The 20,736-nt window shown below is 35.9% G+C and overlaps 1 pseudogene; it reads right to left on the reverse strand.

The window, feature by feature from the left end:
• Positions 1 to 16,029: 16,029 nt before the first annotated feature.
• On the reverse strand, positions 16,030 to 17,163 carry LOC113199519 (actin, cytoplasmic 1 pseudogene; annotated as a pseudogene).
• Between the last annotated feature and the right edge of the window lie 3,573 nt (positions 17,164 to 20,736).

Here is a 20,736-nt window from a genome sequence, read left to right on the forward strand (position 1 = left end):
TCCTTTATTTTTGTCAGTATCCATGGTTTTTAAAACCAGTCAGAATTATTTATACTAATTACTCACTAAAAAAAAATCCATATAGAAATTGAATGACTTTGGAATGCAATTTTGTCAACCCCTAACATGCTGTGCTTCTTTCCAATGCACTCAAATCTAATGAATATGATGAACTCTTTCTCCTTATTAATACTTTTCACTTTGTCATGCCAATATGATTGAATTTTCTCTTTATTAGTGTCTTATAGGCACTGCTTAAATGATGTATCATATAATAGACTTAACAGTAATCTAATCTATTGCTCTCATAGTGTTTGCCAAGGAAAACAAAACAAACCAAGAATCAAAACAAAATAAGCAAGTGAGAAAAAAAAAAAGGTTTCTTGAAGGTTACAAAACAGGAGTTAACCAATCTTCCAGCTAGTAATATTCAGAGGTGAGAGTTAAAATAGCCAACAGTGACTGGAACTAATTAAATATGATCCTTCCATTCTTTGATTTCATTGTTATAATTATTCCCACACCTCAATGCTGAGAACAATAGCAATAACTTCTTTGCTTTCTCAAACATTTTTACATTCAAGCTTCCCTGCTCTGGAACTTTTGTTTGTTTTCCTTGATCTCCCAGGGACACTCCTGAGACAATCCTATAAGATATTTGCAGCATCCACAGTGGTGAACGTAGAGGGGCTAGGAACATAAAGTTCTCTTTCAAATCTATGTAATTGGCATCATTTTCTTTTTCTAATGACAAATCAAATCCATGTTCATTGTAAAAGAAAGAATGAATAAATCAAGAAAATTAAAAAGAAAAAGCAATAGAATTCTACACTTCATCACACACATATTACCACTGCTAATATTTTGTGGTTTATTCTTCCAGCATTTATCAATGCAATTGTACAGATTTTTGTTAAGTCGAGATGCCATGAGACGGTTCCGTAAGTTGATTCTCTCAATTACCAAGATAGTGTGACTTTTCGTGTCTATAAATACTCCCATCATCATTAAAGTGGTTGCCTAGGTACAAGTTACGTTGCCAACTTCCTGCTCCTGTGTACTTGGGCTTTGCGAGTGTTGCTGGTAGGTTTGATTCCGTCTTTTTCTGATCGCTGTTCTAAAGGCTGATGGAGGACATGTACTATACTTCCCTTCAAAATGAGGATGCCTTTGACCCATGTGTTAGAGATTCTGTGGCTCAGTAACAGGAATTCTTTTACCCATGATCAGAAGTTACTGCTTTTTAAAAATTTTGAAAAAATATAAAAGGCAGAGATGTTGTGGAGCTGGGGTCAATTATTTTTTCCAAGTGTACAGTTTGAATTCCCTATTGATGCACAATCCAGCTCCCCTTCAAGAAAAGGATCCTGTGATTTCTTACTCCGACATGGGACCCTTCTGGTGGGTATAGGGGTACAGGAAGGTAAAGCTCCTTCCCATTTTATCCCTGGGTGGCTTCCGTTCTGTAGCTGATTCTGCAGACAGTGGAAGTAAAATCACTATCTTTTCTATTCCCTGTAATGAGATGGCTTTGAAGGAAAAATGAAAAACACAACCTTATGAAGGTTTTGTTCCACTTCTGAGGTTATAATAGAGAAGGTTACATTTCAAGATATCCTTTTATTTTTTTCAGATTCTTTCTCTTTCTCTTTCTTTCTCTATTTCAATGTGATGCTCACCAAGATACAAAAGCTAGACAAGACAATAGATTTTGATTAGATTTATTTCCACAGTGACTAGTGACCTTCAATGCAGAAGGTCAAAACCAAAGGAAGAAATGCTTCCTGAAAAAAACTTTTAAAAATGTGACATTGACTTGGATTGGGTAGTAGACAAGCAAGAAAGGCCTCAGGCAGACTACAATGAAGAATGGAAGGACAAGGAGGAAATTATTGTTGAAGTCTGAGCAAAAAGAAAAAAATTGTAAGATGGCAGTAAGTAGTCAGGCAACATTTTCACCAGAGGTAAGATGGAAAATATAAACTATGCCCCGTTATCTGATGATTCCACTAAGAAGATTTCTAGCTAAAACACTGACAGTGTCATCTTGTATTTTTAATGACAGATAATTATACGTGTAATGTAATGCTATATATAATGTATGTGTGTGTATACACACGTATGAGTGATATTAACTAATTGCTGTTCTGATTTTATGCAAAATTTAAAACTTACTGAAATATAAATGAGCCAGGATTTTTTTTAGATTGAAAAAATAGAATGATTTGTCATTACTAGTGTAGGCACAAGGCACATGTCTCTCAAAACAAGCCCGCAGGATAAATAACATTTAAAAGGTTTGAAACCAAGAACCTTCATTAAGAATTCAAAAGGACTTAAGGATGTACTTAATAGACCCTCTTAATTAGAGAGACTTCTAAGAATTAAAAGGGTGTTGTACACAGCATCCTGATATTCAACAAAGCAAAGATGTACCTGTCCTGAAAATATTTTCAGGTATGATTTTCACGTGATAAATTTAATCCCACAATATTGAGAGGAAACCCACCAAAATTTAGAAGAATTGTAATTAATTTGAAGAAAAAAAGAATAAATAGAAAAGCAGAACCAAGAGCCAAGAAGGTGGAGAGCCACAGAAAATAATTCCTGTAGTGGGGCTAAACCCCAAAGATTAGACATGTGCCTTGCTGGATTTTGTAAGTGCTGTGGGCCAATGACTAATTGGCACCTTGTGACACACCTTTTGAATGGGAGGACATATTTTCAATTCTTATTCTGTGTGTGACTCTAAAGTTTCTTTTTCCTCCCACCAGGAAGGTCTCCTAGTTTAGTTAGGAGTGTGGCTGAAGAAAGAAGGTCACTATACAATCTGTAGCTCTGTGATTCTATCTCAGCTCCACGAGTTTCGATGCTTATTGAAAAGGAACAGCAAAGCATATCTTGAATTATAAAGAGGACTAAGTGAGATCCCATAAATGTGCCTACCTAACATGTTGCTTGATACATTGTAGGTACTCAGTGAGTGCTACTGTGGACCAGGAGATAGATGAGAACTGTGCTCTGTGAATCGAGTCTTTTTGCTTTGGTAACATAGGTCACTCTTTGGGTGTCCAGCTCTTCCCCTCTAATTTATGTGATTTAAGAACCAATGTGAATGGTTTTGTGATTGATGAACAAAATCAGTGAATCTTAGTAACTCATGGCTCCTGATATTTAGTTGGAATGACTGGAGAAATCTTGCTTATTATTGAGAAACTTACTTTGAGCAACCTACCAAATCTGTTAAGATAATCCACATAATCCAACTTGCCTTGGCTGGGCACCTCTCCTCAGCACAGAGAATATCTGTGGCCTTCTGAATAGAGTTCCTGGAATTTATGTGTTGCTAGCTGGCACTTTTCCATAAAGCAGAGTGTTGGAAATAGACCTATACATTTTGGATTAGACTCGTCCACTAAACTACCTTAAAAATTGATGGTTTGGATTGAATAACTTTAGGAATTAGTGCATATACTAAACTTCGTGAAGAGCCACAGTCCACACAAACTTTGAAAAAAAAAAATATATATATACTTTAACTTAAAGAGGACTTAGAAAAGATTAATGATGGAAACTTTTCACAAATAGTATCTGTTAATATACTAAGGCATTAGTACCTAAGAAGAATAACTATAAGATAAAGATCTGTGCTGGTAGGATACACCTAAACACAGATATGAAAGCAATATATCAGTATTTAATTGTAAGAAATGTCTTTATTTCAAATGAGGTTGCTGCTAAAATAACACATTTTAATTACCTTAATTTGATCAGTGCATACTGAATACATGTATTGAAATACTATTTTGAACCCTATAAATATGTAGTTATTACATGTTTAAAAAATAACTTTTGAGGAGATGGAAATGTTAACAACCCTAATTTGGTCATTTCAAACTGCAAATACTTATCAAATTATCACTCAGTACACCATGACCTTGAATAGTTAAACTAATTTAGAAGATATAGATAGAAACAAAAATTACCTCACATACACTTTAAGATAGGCCTTCACTTGGTTTCACATCCTGCTTTAGCTTCTATGGAAACAGTAGTTGTTGTAGGTGGTTGTGCTCTATATGTGAAATAGGAATATAATGCATTCCACTGTCATATATAAATTAAAAAAATACAAAGTGAGAAAATAAAAGTCTTATGATTTGCCTAATATCCCCAACCTGAGTCCTTGGCAGAGCCAGAACTAGAAGTTAGACATCCAGCCTCTGGCCAAGGAAATGTTGCAGAGTATCTCAGTGTCACTGCCTTCAAATGAAAATGTTCACATATTAGTCCTGAATGGTGAGACTTTAGACATGGAATTTATCTTTTATTAGCCAGAGTTAATTCACTTGTAAATAGAGATTGACATCATAGCGCCTTGATTATCATGTCATTTTATGAGAGATAGATGGCACTACAATTTTAAAAGTACTGTGTCCAATGTCTTCCTTGCACTTTATACATTTATATATAGTTCTTGTGTTACTAGCAAGACTCAGACTTATCCATCATGTGATATTTTATAAGACATTTTGTTTTAACAATTTATTTTTCAAATTTTTATGATGCTGGGGATTGAATTCAAGAGTGCTCTTTACCACTGAGCTACATCCCCAGGTCTTTTTATGTTATTTTGAGACAGCCTCTTACTAATTTCCCCAGCTGGCCTTAAATTTTCAAGCCTCCAGCCTCAACCTCCCAAGTAGCTGGAATTAGAAGCATATCTCACAATGCTCAGATTATTTTGCTACTTTTTATAAAATTTATTTTTTATATATCACCCTAATGTTCCTTCTCCTAACCACCTATTGTAAGGGTAAGTTTAATTCGTTCATGGTTAGCGGACTGTAGTAGACAAAAGCCTGATATTTCCATCCAACTCTAGCAAATATAAGCTCTATAACTTGGAAATTTTTGGAGGATTAAGTGCCTTATAAAAGAGAATAACAAAGTTCACCTTATTTAATATGATAGCACTATGCCTGTGGATAGGGACAAATTAAGTGAGCATGCAACCATACTATGGCACAGTGCTCTGTGCTCAGAAGAGTCCTCATTGCAAACTTTGAAATTAATATTGGTTGCTATCTTGAAATTCTTCATAATTTCAAGCAAAGATGCTCCTGCTTTAACATTTTATCCTTCAAATTGTGTAACCAGTCCTGCAACCACATGGCCAATCACATAGTAGGTGTTCTATAAATATTAGCCTCCTTGAGAGGATGAATGATTACCAAATGCTAATTATTCTTTGCTAACATAGACAACTCTTTGGATATTCATTATCATCATCCTTTTAATGAGATTTAAGACCACTTTAAAAGTTTTTGTAATTTATTATAGTATTAACGAATTTTAGTGATTTAGTCATCATTCTAATAAGCAGAAGTGATTATGGAAACTTTTCCTATTATTATGAGATTTTAATCTTTAACAACCTTCGAAACCCATAGCGGTGAGGTGAGAAGGCGATCAGTCCTTGCATAGGCCATTCCTCTTGTGCAAAGGCAGGACACTGTTACCTGGTAGATAGAAAATCTGTGGATTGGAGGAAGGGTGGTGGGAATTTCCCTTTTATTATCTGGTGACTTTGCTAAGACAGCTTTGATTGTCCAGTTGAGAACAGGCAAAATCTACCTACCTTAGCATTTCCCAAAGTAAACTATGCAAAATTTACATTCCATTTTAAACAAACAAAACTCTATTCAAATATAAGGTATGTGTAGTCAAGTAGTTTTGGAAGATTTCCCTGAATTAGTCCCTATGTATAGAGTCCCAATGCATGTGAATATATTAAAGATCATGCTAGGACCCACACCTATTTAACTTTAATACACATTAAAATATTATTAAATTATGAATTAAAAAATTAAAACCTATTATTTTGAGAAATTAACATGTCAAAATACTAGAGTTAGAGACTACCAAAAATCTGCTCTTTATTAACAGCAGTGAAACCACTGGCAATATTTGACAAAAAATCAACTTTTTTTTTTTCAGAATATTAGAAATTATCTGAAAGCTTACAAAAACATAAAGAAACTTATTCAATAAAAACAGAAAAGTCTTTGTGAGAATAGTGAGCTTTATAGTCTTAACTTGCCATGCTCCCACACCCTTCTCTGCAGGCCCAAGGAAGTTTTGAAAATCACTAATCTCAAAATCATGACAGATGTAAGAACTAATAATTTAACAACTAATGGAGGGAATATTGATGGATTGTTGAACTCCTTCCACCAAAAAAGTGCTATCCCCAGGAAATTATCACTGTTTGACTCTTTGGGGAGCTCACTGGAGAAGTACCAATTTCAGTATTTGTTGTATTTATTTTGATACAGAATGTATATGGTAGAAAGCCCTACTCCCAATGTGTTTGTTGAAAACAACCAGCAGTGATGGTTTAATATTTTATCTACTGGAAGTAGTGAATGAACGGGTGCATCAGGAAGCTAGAACTTTAAGGGATCCAGAGATGTACAGGGAGTTTTGTAAAGCTCTGACAATCCTAGGGAATTAGAATTTCAGAGGCATATTTAGGTTTATGCTCATGTCAAGAGAAGACTTTTTTTTTTAACATATTTTTTGCTTCTGGCTAACCTGGAGTCTCTTTGTAAGAAAGAAGTGAAGACTAATGCAGAGATGTAAACTGCTGGAGTGTTGAAGATGTGCTCCAACACACACGCACACACACACCACACACACACATGGCCCTTCAGCAAAGGGTAGAAGATTAATGCTTCAAGACCTATGAGAAAATCTGTTTGAGAATGAGCTGCCATAAAGCTTACCAATCAAAGGCTTCAAGGGCTATATATGACAAAGACCATAGACTCTGCTGAATAGTCTGGGACATTCATTAAACTGATACATAGAAACAACAGCAAATCCTGAGAGAAGATTCTAATTTCAGAGTTGTCGCATTTGACAAAGATTATGAGACATCAAAGAAACAAACAAAAAAAATAGTTTATAAACTAAAAACAGAATCATCCCAAAGGAACTATCCCAGTTGATCCCCAGATGTTGAAATTACTAGAAAAATATTTTAAAATAGCCTGTATAATTTTTTTAAAAGAACTAAAAGCAAAAGAGTCTAAATTTTTATTTTGCAAATATGAGAAGGGTGTCTTATCAAATGCAGAGAATTAATATAGACATTGAAATTATATTAACAAAAGAACTGAGGGAAAATTCTGGAACTTAAGACCATAATATTAGAAGTAAAAATTAAATAGAAGATTTTAACAGATTTGAACTAACAAAAGAAATAGCCAGAAAATTTAAAAATAGGGTGCTTAAGATTATCCAGTCTAAAGAACAAGAAGGAAAAAATTAAGGAAAAACAGACAGAATTTCAGGCTCCAAGCCTATACCTTATTCATAATGGCTGATCCATTGAAAATGAGAGACAAAATGGTAAAAATACATTTGGATTTTAAAAAGCCCCAAATTTCCCAAATGTGATGAAAAACATTAATATGCACATTCAATAAAATTAGTAGGATAAGCATACAGCTCCAACCTAGATACATCAGAGTCAAACCCTTGAAAGACAAAAATAAATACATAAATAAATAAATAAGTTCTGAGAGCAATGAGTAAAATGACTCATCAAATACAAAATCCCCTAAATAGGATCAACAACTGACTTATCACCATAAACTATATAGGGCAGAGGCACTGGATGAAGCATCCAAAGTGCTGACAGGACAAAGATTGTTAACTGATAATTCTGTATCCAGCAAAACAAACCTTTCAAAAGAAAGGGATCAAAACATTCCCAGAAAAATAAAAAAAATAAAAGTATGTTATTAGCAGAACTGTTATGTGAGATATAATAAAGTGAGTTCTTTAGGAAAAAAATGAAATTTCTCCAGATAATAACTTGAATCCCACAATGAAGTAAATAGCACCAGTAAAAGTAAATCACAAGTGAATATAAGAAAGGATTATTTTTAAAATATTTTATGGCTAAAATAAGCTTAATGAAATAAAATGTGTTATAATGGGGTTATATTGTATTGAGACAATACCAAATTAGGGGAACATTTTATGTATACTATTGAAATTAAGTTAACATTAATATGAACTACATTATTTTACATTAACATGCTAATTGTGGCACTAGGACAAAAACTAAAAGCAAGATCCAGAATATAATAAAATCAAAAATAATGGGATTCAAATGGGGATTCAATAAGGAGATTCCTGAATAATCTCCATCTAACAAAAACAAAAAGTGGGGGACACTTAAAGAGATATTGAGTAGCAAAATATTTCATATGGAAAACAAATAAAATAGGCAAACATTATTTCTCCATTATCATTAATTATCTTAAATGTATCTCGAAAGAGCAGGTATTGGCAGAAATAATTATTTTTTAAAAAAAAAGCTGATTCAACTCTATGCTACCTAGAGAGCACACTTTAACTCAAAGAAGCAAATGGGCTGAAAGTAAAAGAACAGAGGACAATACACTATACAAGCCAAAAGAAAGCAGGAGTGTTGTAATATCACTGGAATCAATAGACATTAAGAAATATTATATTTAAGGATGAAAGTACGTTTGTAATGGTGAAGGTAATAGACCATCAGGAACATGTAGCATTGTACCAATCAATGGAGCTTCAAAATGAGGGAAAAGAAAAATGTAATTAGAAGAAGGGACACTATTCAATAACAGTTTAAGAAATGAATATTCAACTTATAATATTTGACACTTTGGAATTTTTAAATTGCTATATCTTTGAGTTCATTGATTCTGTCCTGTTTGTGCCCACTGTACTGTCATATCCATCAAAGGCATCTTCATCTGTGTTATAGATTTTGATTTCTAGCATCTCTTTTGAACTCCTTCTTGAGAGTTTAGATTTCTGCTTATATTAACCATTTATTCTTGAATGTTGCCCATTTTTATTAAAGTGTTAGTGATGAATTATAGGTATTTAAATGCTCAGTCTGATAGTTGCAACATGGCCATATCTGAGTCAATAATTCTTTTGTTCTGGTTCCCTGTATTAGCCTGTCTCTCCAGTTTTCAGAAATTAATTTGTCCTTTGACTTTGATGGGTCTAACCCTTGCTGCTTTTCAATCTCTCCAGCTTTTTGTTGTTGTTGTTGTAGGATGGAGTGATGACTTCCAAGATCTTCACAGGTTGGAGAGAAAACAGAAATTTCCAATAAAGGAAACCAACAAAAGAGAATGTTGGTTCTTTGAAATTATATAAAAAATTGACAAAATGTTTAAATAGATGGATCAAGGCAAAAGAGAAGACTTACGTTACTAAAATCAGAGTGAAAAATGATATTACTACTGACCTTATAAAATAAAAAGAAAATGAGGGAATAATATACGTAACAGTTCAACAAACATTACATAACCTAGATGAAATGAACAAAGACTGGGAGAAAATATTGGCAAAGCACTTAGCTGATAAAAGACTGATATCCAAAATACAGAAAGAGGTTTTAAAACTCAACATTAAGAAAACAAAATGCACAACTGTAAAAGGGACAAACGATCTGAATACACCTCAACAGGAAGAAAAATGATGTAACTTTTTGAAAAGGTGTTTAAGGTTGCATATCATTAGGAAATTAATTGTAGATTAAAAAAAGAAGATACCACTACACACCTGTTAAGATCACAGAAAGCCAAGGCTCTGACAACACAAAATGCTGTCCAAGGTGTGAGTGATAGGAACTTGCATTCAGTGCTCATAAACCTACTTTGAAAGATAGTTTGGAAGTTTTTATAAAATGAAACAGAATATTATTCAGCAACCTTGTCCTGGTATTTACCTAAATGAGTTGAAAAGTTATGTAGACAAAAGTCTTATCTATGAAAATGTCTTCATCTTAATTGGTAATTATTAAAATTTGGGAGCATTTAAGATGGTCTTTTGTAGAGAATATATAAACACAATTTGGTACAAAAGCAATGAAATACTCTTCAGATTCATATATATATATATATATATATATATATATATATATATATATATATATATGAAAAAAACTGTGAAGACAGAAAAAGGCACAGAGCACCCTTAAATGTATTTTGAGTGATAACATATTTTAATTTTAATATCATTTCTCTCTAATGCCCACTGATCTAAGTATCAAAATTTGGAGGAATGTGATATTGGAATAGTGCTTACTATCAGAAAGAATTTTCCTGTGTCATTTTGAAATTCAAATCTTTTTGTAGGAAAATGGCAGAGATTAACCAACTAGCTAATCAAGAATCAAGTAAATTCTTCATGTCTATTAATGAAATCAGACATAAACATGCTATTTTATTCCTTTTGTATAATCATTATATTTATTATATGAATTAGTTCACTTTGACCTGCAATTAGCAACCATCATTAGGAAGTTCAGTATTTTGTTAATATCTGAGTTAGACCATTTTGCTCATTTCTCTATTGATTTAGAATGTGGGTTGTTTTTGTTTTATTTTTCTCTTGACTATACATTGACATTAGCTGTTTGATGACAGCTTGAGAGTCATCAGGGTTGCCTGTGTTTATAGAGATTGTAAGATTGCTGTTGCCTTGCATGAATATGTTAGGATAATAGTTCACTGCTTGCCATACCCAATCAAGAAAATGTTATCCCTACCCCCTCTATTATTCCAAACCCCAGTCCATTCAAGAACAGTTAAACCTCTGAATTTGGCCTGGTATTATTCTTGTTCATTAACACAGTTATTTTATTTATTGATTTATTGATTTTTATTTTTATCTATTTATTTATTTTTAAGTAACACAGTTATTTTAAACCACAACTGAGATCTGTGTAACTTATATTGCTGTGTTTTCATCTCAGAAAAAGCATTTTTCCCCATTCAAAACAAACACCTTTAAATATTATGGTTGACAGCAGCCAAACTCTAAAACCATTGTAACCAGTTGCCTTTCGTTGGTGAGGACTGGGGTAAGACATACTAGATATTAACTTCTACTTTGTTGATAAACAGAGGGAGTTGAGGAGAGAGAGAGGGAGAAAAAGAGAGGAGCTGTCGGGGGAGAGTAGGGGAGAGGGAGAGAGGGGAAGGTAGGGGGAGAAGAAGAGGATAGGCTGCCTGATAACTTGTGTGTGGTTTAACTCAGGATGAAAGAAAGACTCAAAGTGTACTCAACAAGAGATCTTCTGGTAGGACTGGGAAGTGGAGGTTGCCCTTCAAAAACAGTTTTCTTAGGGTATAAAAAGATGGGATCTTGGGGCTGGGGTTGTGACTCAGTGGTTGAGTGCTCGCCTAGCAAGCACAAGGCACCAGGTTCAATCCTCAGCACCACATAAATGTAAAATAAAGGTATTGTATCTACCTAAAGCTTGAGGATAAATATATTTTTTTAAATAGATGGGATCTTGTAGAATTAAGATCATGCTGAAAGTATTTGTCCCTAAACTGATTTCATTAATTCTTTTCCATGCTCCATTCTAGATATTGGGAGATATAGCCAGGAACAAAATAGTTCAGGTTATTGCAGGTAAGGTTATATTCTAAAAGAGGAGGGGGAAAAAACCCACATAAGATCTAAATCTGTTCCTGTAGTGCCTCATTTCTGTATCAGTTACCCTTTGCTACATAACAAACCATACTCAAATTTTGTAGCTGAAAACATCACACATTTTTAGCTCAAAATTCTGGGGGTTGATTGGACAGTTCCTTTGGCTGAGCTCAGCTGGGTTATGAGTTAGCTGACAGTAGCTGGCAGATTGACTGGCAGTTGGGTGACCTACAATGGACTCACTCCCAAGTCAGACATTTGGCAGGTTGTCAGCTGTGGCAAAAATGGGGACCTCAAGTTTCAGCTTCTTCACAAGAATACACGGATATGAAGGTAGTAATAGCCAAAGCTACACATAAACCTGAACAAGGTCAAGTGTACCACACAGGCGAATTTAAGCCACAAAACAGTGGCATCTTTCATTGGGGATTTCAAATCCCATCTTTTAATAGAAGGCACTGAAAAATATTGCAGCTACTTTTTTTACACTCTACTACAGTCTACATTGCAGATCTTTTAGCTTGCTGCAACCATTATTTTCTGCTAATTGTTATTTCTGTTTGCACTCAAAAGCTGATAATATATTTAAATTAAGAAAAAATGAAAACAGTAAATTACGTTTCTGTTCAGCAATATGTGCATGGGAGATTAAGTGAACAGGCAAATGCCCAAACGGCACACAATCATTTCCAGGCAGATTAAAAAGAGCTCAGCAGGTGCTATTTTTAAAAGGAAAATGTTCTTCTGTGGTGACAGTCGATGCTGCTCTGGGGATGTCTTCTCATAACAGAATATTTCCACCAGAAAAGGAATTTCAACTGGTGTCATTTTGTCCCCAGATAAAAGTGCTCTGGGAGCTGGAAAGCTCTGAAGACACTGCTATTATTGCTCTTGGTTTGCTCTGTGAATGTATCCACAAGGACGAGAATGCTCACACCACAATACAGAATTCTCATAAGGCACTTTGGAGCAACACTTCAACAATACTTAACAACTTAAATTTTACTGTTTATGGCTTGGCTTCTGTGGCATATTCCCCCCAAGGTGCATCATAATCAGCCACCATTTAGGAAGAAAACTTCATTCAGTTAGTCCCTAATAAAGGGGAGTTCCTACCTGAGGTCTGAGGAAACTGCAAATTCTGAAATTTATATAACGGGGCAGAGTCAGAGTGGGATGTCTGGAAGGAGAATACAGGAAAGGAATTTCCAGTGCCTTCAAAACTTAATAAGAGGTTTATGTCATGTTGCCAGCATGAGAGATCTAGTTTCTCACCTGACGTGGATCTTAATTTTTTCAGGAATTCTCTGTAAATTTTAGCACAGATTTTTCTAAACCCCCTGTAAAGATTAGGAAAATTAGAGCACAAATTAAGTGATATTCTAAAAGCTCACTGTCACACTAGAAAAATAGCCTTCTACAAATCTAGTTCACCCCTAATCTTATGCCTGATTCCCCTCTTATGAGACCCACATTGTGTAATCACTAATGGAGGGCCAAAATGATTATAATAATGGGAAGCCTACTACATTTGAAAATTTCTAAGCTTATCCAACATGCACTTACGTAATCTAAAATGTCGACTCTTGGGGCTGGGGATGTGGCTCAAGCAGTAGCACGCTCACCTGGCATGCGCAGGGTGCTGGGTTCTATCCTCAGCACCACATAAAAATAAAATAAAGATGTTGTGACCACCGAAAACTATATATATATTATATTAAAAAAACCTCTCTCTCTCTCTCTCTCTCTCTCTCTTTAAAAAAAAGTGTCAACTCTTTAGCAGTCACTTTGCTTGCAGAAAAAAATGATGGTGAATAAGAGATTGTAGATTCCTATTCTAGAGAAGAAAGGATATGTTGATAGAATTAAAACTGCAAAGATCATATAGCATATTTCCTTAATCTAAATGATACTCCTTTGACTCAAGTTATATTGACTGCTCTGGGATGCAAACATAATGTCAAATAGAAGTCTAATCCTTCTCCCAAAGAATACATTCACAAGGAATTTAAAGAAAACTACTAAGACCTGTTTACAAGCTAAAGACCTTCTCTGACTTCATTTACATTTTGGTTAATTCACAAATACATTCCTGCCCATTGATTATGGGCTAATCTTTGGGTATATAACATGAATATAGACAAAATTTCCACCTTCAAGAACTGTTTTGCTAACCATTCTTGCACATAACCACTGCTCAATTTGAAAGAACTCTCATCCAAAACTTTATTTTCATATGAAATACTGACAAACAACCTTATGTTAAAAGGTCAATTTCCATTAGTGGTTCTTAACCGAGGGGAAATTTTGCCCCTCCAGGAATATTTAGTAGTGTTTGGAGGTATTTGGGTCCTAATAGCTGTGGGAAGAAACCAACAATCCAATATACAGACAAACTCCTACAAAAAAAGATTTATATATATGGTCCAAGATGTAATAGTGACAATGTTACGAAACAGTGATTTACACTGAAAGTATATGGGATTGTTTTCTACTTTAAGGAGAAGTGTACACTGAACACACAGTAAAAAAAAAAAAAAAAATGTCCACTCATGCCATTTGTCGCTGACTTTGCAAGGCCTGGTTTTACTGATGAATTCTACCAGACAATTTTAAAAAGCATTAAATTTAGCAACACTCCTTCTCAAACTCTTCCAAAAAACTGAGTGAAGAGAAAATTTCCAAACATAATTGGTCTGATATCAAAGCCATATGACTCTATAAGAAAAGGAATTACAATCAATATCCCCCATGAATATAAATGTAGAACACTTCAACAAAATATGAGAAAACTCCATCAGAATAAGGGTTTGGAGAACAAGACCCATGGGGGCTGGAACAAGTTTAAAAGGCATTCTTGGAAAGTAACTTTTTAAATTTGACTTTTATTTTTAAATTATTGTAGATAATTTAGACTACAGAAGAGTTTCACAGATAATAAATTCCTGTATATCTTTCATCCAGTTTCCTCTAATATTAACCTCTTAAGTAACCATAGTACATTTATCAAAACTAAGATGTTAAACCTTAATATAAATTCTGTTAACTAAACCACATTCTATTTGGATTTCAATTGTTTTCCCACTAAGTCCTTTTTCTTGTCCAGTATTGGATCCAGTATGTCATATCACATTGAGTTCTCATGAGATTCAATCTGTGATGTTTCTTATGGTCTTCCTTGCCTTTCATGAACTTGACACTTCTAAAAGTACTGGTCATGTGTGTTTTGACTGCTCCTCATTGTAGGTTTGGCTAGTGACATTTTTAAACTTTGATTATGGATTTTTGGAAAAAAGACTATAGAAGAGAAGTGACCATCAATGCATGTTACTTTAGTTGCTCATATTATTCCAGCTTTGTTCTTTGGAAGCTCTTTCTAGTGGGCATCTGAGTATTTGTGACATGATATCCCCTTGGCTCATTACTGATGACATTAGATATGATTGCTTGGTTAAGGGGGTGTCTGTAATTTATTTGCAGTTTTGTCACATATTTCTTAACAAGAATATTATGCCTTTTCCCTATTACATTTGATAGAAATGATTAAGTCCAACCCACACTCAGGGAAGGGAATTAATCTTTACTTTCTAGAGAGGGTAATATCAAATAATTTGCAGACATAGGTTAAATCCACAATAATAATAATTACACATTTGATCAGAGATATTTACAAGCTCTGCAAATATCCTATATGTTCCTAAAATTTTGCCCACTAATTTGAGTATTCCTCAGGGTATATTGCCTGCATTAATAATTACTGAGGAATAATTATTAATCATAATTGTGATTTTCTATTTCCCCCATTTTCCAATGTATTATTATTTGGAATTCTAATATAAGGAAAATATATCCATTCTTCTCCATTATTGTGTTTTTTGTCAATTTATTTACAAATATGGACTTATGTTTATTTTATTCCTTATGTTATAATTCAATTTTGTTTTTTTTTCATTCTGTGGTTCATTCTTTGAAGCTTTTGCATTCTGACCTGCATCCAAGTTTTCTTTCATTCCTGGGACTTTTTATTTGGTGTAACCAGATATATTTTCCTTTTCTCAGATCTAGAATCATCCATTTGTGGGAGGACCCCTGATTCTTTATTTTTGGTTGTTTGTTTGGTTTTAGGTGTGTATTTTTACTGAACTGGTCTCAAGACTGTACAGGTAATCCCTCTACTCCCAGGAAGACAAACAACTTTCATACATCTTTAAAGTCGGGGGACAAAAAGAGGGGAATCACGACGGCTGACCATTCAAAAATAAAACAAATTTCAAAAAGTATTAAGGCAAGACTTTTAAAAGATCATATTTCATAATTTACATAAAAGCAATGCTGTCACCTTCCTGTATGGTTTCCCGCTCCAGTTTTTAAATCCGAGGCAAATGCGCCCAAACAAAACAAAACAAAGTAAAAATCAAAACAAAAAAAGAGAACAAACACAGCCATACCGATCTCATCTTGTTTTCTGAGCAAGTTAGGTTTTTGTCCAGAAAAGCAAAGTAACAGTCTGCCTTAGAAGCATTTATGGTGGACAATGGAGGGGCCAGCCTCGGCGTACTCCTGTTTGCTGATCCATATTTGCTGGAAGGTGGATAGTGACGCCAGGATGGAGCCGCCGATCCACACAGAGTACTTGCGCTCCGGGGGAGCGATGATCTTGATCTTGACGGTGCTGGGCGCCAGGGCCGAGATCTCCTTGTGCATGCGGTCGGCAAGGCCTGGGTACATGGTGGTGCCCCCGGACAGCACCGTGTTGGCGTACAGGTCCTTGCGAATGTCGACGTCACACTTCATGATGGAGTGGAAAGTGGTCTCGTGGATGCCGCAGGATTCCAGGCCCAGGAAGCGAGGCTGGAAGAGCGCCTCAGGGCAGCGGAACCGTTCATTGCCGAGGGTGATCACCTGGCCGTCAGGCAGCTCGTAGCTCTTCTCCAGGGAGGAGCTGGTGGCTGCCGTGGACATCTCCTGCTGGAAGTCCAAGGCCACGTAGCACAGCTTCTCCTTGATGTCACGCACGATTTCCCGCTCGGCCGTGGTGGTGAAGCGGTAGCCACGCTGGGTCAAGAGCTTCACGAGGTAGTCCGTTAGGTTCCAGCCGGCCAGGTCCAGGCGCAAGATGGCGTGGGCGAGGGCATACCCCTCATAGATGGGCACTGTGTGGGTGACCCCATCGCCAGAGTCCATCACAATGCTGGTGGTGCGGCCAGAGGCGTAGAGGGACAGCACCGCCTGGAGAGCCACGTACAGGGCCGGGGTGCTGAAGTTCTCGAACATGATCTGGGCTATCTTTTCACGGTTGGACTTGGGGTTCAGTGGGGCCTCGGTCAGCAGCACCGGGTGCTCCTCGGGGGCCACGCGCAGCTCATGGTAGAAGGTGTGGTGCCAGATTTTCTCCATATCATCCCAGTTGGTGACGACACCGTGCTCAATGGGGTACTTGAGGGTCAGGATGCCTCTCTTGCTCTGGGCCTCATCACCCACGTAGGAATCCTTCTGGCCTATGCCCATCAACATGCCCTGGTGCCGCGGGCGCCCGACAATGGAGGGGAAGACGACCCGGGGGGCGTCCTCACCCGCGAAGCCGGCCTTGCACACGCCTGAGCCATTGTCAAGGACCAGCGCAGCGATATCGATGTAGTCTTCCATGGCAAAGTCCGTGGAACGGCGAGGGGACTGTACTCGCTGGGTGGACGTGATCTCAGCAGTCCTAACTCTTCTTATTAGAGAATGGTATTTAGAAACCAAAATTTGGGTTCTGGGTGTGTTTATTGGCTACTGTGGTGTCATTACTTCTTGGCCCTGTCATGAGACAGAACTAGGAGGGGACAGGGGCTAAAGTGGGAGTTGCTAGCCAGTGGTCAATGGTTTAATTAATCATAATTATGTAATGAAACTTCCATAAGGTTCTGTTTGGGTTTAGATGTGAGGTTTCTCCCAAAATTTCCTATGTGAGACAAAGCAAGAAGGTTTAGAGGTGGAATGATTGGGTTATGAGAGTCTTAACCCAATCCGTGAATTAATCCCCTGATAAGGATTAATTGAGTCATAACTGAAGGTGGGAAGGTCATTGGGGGCATGCATTTGGGGTATATATTTGTCCCTGGAAAATAGAATCAGTCTCGGCTTCCTGGTGCCATGTTCCCAGATGTATTCCTCTGCCACTCACTTCCGCCCTGATGTTCTACCTCATCTCAGGCCCTGAGATGATACAATAGGCCATCTAAGAACTGAGACCCCTGAAGCCATGAGCCCCAAAATAAACTTTTTCTCCTCTAAAATTATTTTTGGTCAGGTATTTTGGGCACAGCAATGAAAAAGCTGAATAAAACAGACCCAAAATGACAGTGTGCAGAAAACTTCTGGACAGCTGACCATGAGGAGGTCCCTGGAGGTTGGTGTGTTGAGAGAAGGCAGGGGACTCTAGGCTGTTTCTCTCATACCTCACACTATGTGTTTCACCTAATCGGCTCTCTGGCTGCATCCTTTGCAATATCCTTTATAGTAAGTTAGTTAACATAAGTAAAATGTTTCCTAAATTCTCTGAGCCACACTGACAAATTAATTCATTCCAAAGAGGGTGGTCACAGGAACTCCAGCAGGTCCTTAGAAGTATAGGTTGCAACCTGAAATTTTCTATTGGCATCTGAAGTGAGGAACAGTCTTGTGGCACTGAGCCTCTAACCTGTAGAAGCCCCCTAGCTATAAGCTCAGCAAACTTGAACATGACTTTCCTCAATCTGAGTTGAATCACTGTCACCCCATGTTAACAAATCAGTAGGATCCAGTGAGAAACTCATTCATCTTTGATGCGTGAAGATACACTTGTTCCTTTTATCAATTCATTTAATGTTCCATAAAAAGACAAACCTGCAAAGCATCTAGTCTTACTGATCTTAATCAACTTTTATTTGTGATTCTAGAATTGGGCAGCTCTCAGAACCAGCCACAGGGTCACAACGAGATCTGAAAGCATTTAAGTAAATTTAAATGAAGTAGAGAAACAGCTAACTGATTACAACTCCATGCTTTCTTTATTTGAACACAGTTTGAACTGTTGGCCACCTGAGATTGAATAAAGCTATGCTGCTGTGATTGGCTGAGACTCAGATTTTTTTTTTTTTGCTATAACAATAAGCTTTCAGTTATTTGTCTAATGGTTAACAATGTAGGCATTCTAAGGCCCAATTTATCTTGATTTTACATATCTATGTTTCTATAATAACTTAGAAATAAGCTAGACAGCTTATGATAGTCCATTGTGATTGATTGCACTCTTTAGTGGTAGATAATATTCTAGACTTAAAAAAAGCTTTAGTAAGTTTTATTTCACAAATATAAGCTATCCTGAAGTGGTATCCAAAAATCTATAAGATGTGGTGGCACACACTTGTAATCACAGCAATTCAGGAGGCTAAGGTAGGAGGATCACAAATTCAAAGCCATCCTTAGCAAATTTGTGAGGCCCTAAGCAATTTAGTGAGACCCATCTCAAAATAAAAAAGAAAAATGGGCTGGGGGATATAGCTCAGTGATTAAGTTCCCTGGGTTCAATCCCTCATATTAAAAAAAAAAAATCTGATCAGGTTAGGTTAGATCAGCACAATTCACTCTTTTAGGTAATATTTGTACTTGAGGTATCAACTCTTTTAAAACTTAGCTTGCTTTCTTCCTCAATTATAAAAAAAAAAAGAAAAGATGAAAAAAATAAAATTAAAATACCTTTCCAAAGAGCCTCATGTTTCTGGATAACCACTTCATATTTTAATCTTTCTCTCTCTTTCAATCTGTCCCTTTCTCTTTTCTTTCCTTCTCTACATAAGAATTAAGGCATGAATTAAAATATAAAAGTGTATGAAAGACTTGTCCACCTAACCATATCATAAAAGGAAATTTTTACTTACAAAATAACTAAAGAAAACTAAATATTATTGCAAAAATTATTCCTTTTGATGTTCTGTAAGGGTATTTATAATTTTTTCCCTCTATTCCTTTTTGTTTTTGTTTTTGATACTACGGATTGAACCCAGGGACACATAACCACTGAACCACATTGCTAGCCCTTTTTGTATTTTATTTAGAGACAGGGTCTCCCTGACTTGCTTAGGGCCTCGCTGAATTCCTATGGCTTTGAACTCTTGATCGCCCTGCCATAGCCTCAGAAACTGCTAGGATTACAGGCATTCGCCACGGTGCTGGGCACAAATTCTCTTAAGTTTGAAAATTTTCAAGCTAACTGAACTTTATATACTCCAGTTATATAATGTTCATATAAGTGAAATGCCGTAACGGAATATTGTCAACCCCACTTGATCTGTGGAGTTGTATTTCATATTGAATGCAGTTCTGTCTATACCTCTTGCCATGAGAGAGAGACTCAGTAACACATTAGATGACCTCCATACATTAAACATCAGCAGTTCAGTGTGATAGAATTTATCTTAAGGAAAATTCAGAGATGTTACAATTAGTTAAACCTCACCAATTAGGACAAGTAGAAATACAGAATTTAATTTTATGTACAGTCAGGTGGATAACCTATAAGTACAAGTTGGCTAATATTTTGATTTTTCTTTCTATTTTCTGAAAGAGAAAAAAAAAGCTGTATCAATGAAACTATGATGGGGACTCACTTACTGCGTGTAATTTTCTTACCTTAATCTGATTGGAAAAGTCAACTATCAGTCACTTCCCTTTCTATAATAATATAGATTTTCATTTTATTTTAAATATCCTTGAACTTGTTCCATAAGAAATATAAGACTTAACCAAGTAACCTGAACAAATTAAATGCCTATTCTTTGACATGCAAAATGGATTGAGGTCTTGGTATTATTTAAAATGTCAGCAATAATTTGTCTGCTGGGAGCATACCTTTTCTTCCTATTTTTCAATCTTACTCCAAGCACCTTATTGCATATTTTATGAACCATAGTTGACATTTTTTTTGTTTTGTTTTAAACTCCTTAGTTCTAGTGGCATTTTTTTAAAGTGGTTGTAATATATGTAAAGTTGCCAAGCATTTCTAGAAAATAATGTAATTAGAAAAACACTCTTGTGATGATTATTCCCTCTTGTGTGACCTTCAGAAACAGAAATAATAGAAATTCATTGAGGATGTAAGTGGAGTTCCTCAGCAATACCTCAATTAGCAGTTAAATTGGGCAACTTAATAATACGACTAATTTTAATATTGAAGATACATTTTATAACATGATATGT

This window comes from Urocitellus parryii, chromosome 5 (assembly GCF_045843805.1).
Source record: "Urocitellus parryii isolate mUroPar1 chromosome 5, mUroPar1.hap1, whole genome shotgun sequence".
Taxonomy (NCBI): Eukaryota; Metazoa; Chordata; class Mammalia; order Rodentia; family Sciuridae; genus Urocitellus; species Urocitellus parryii.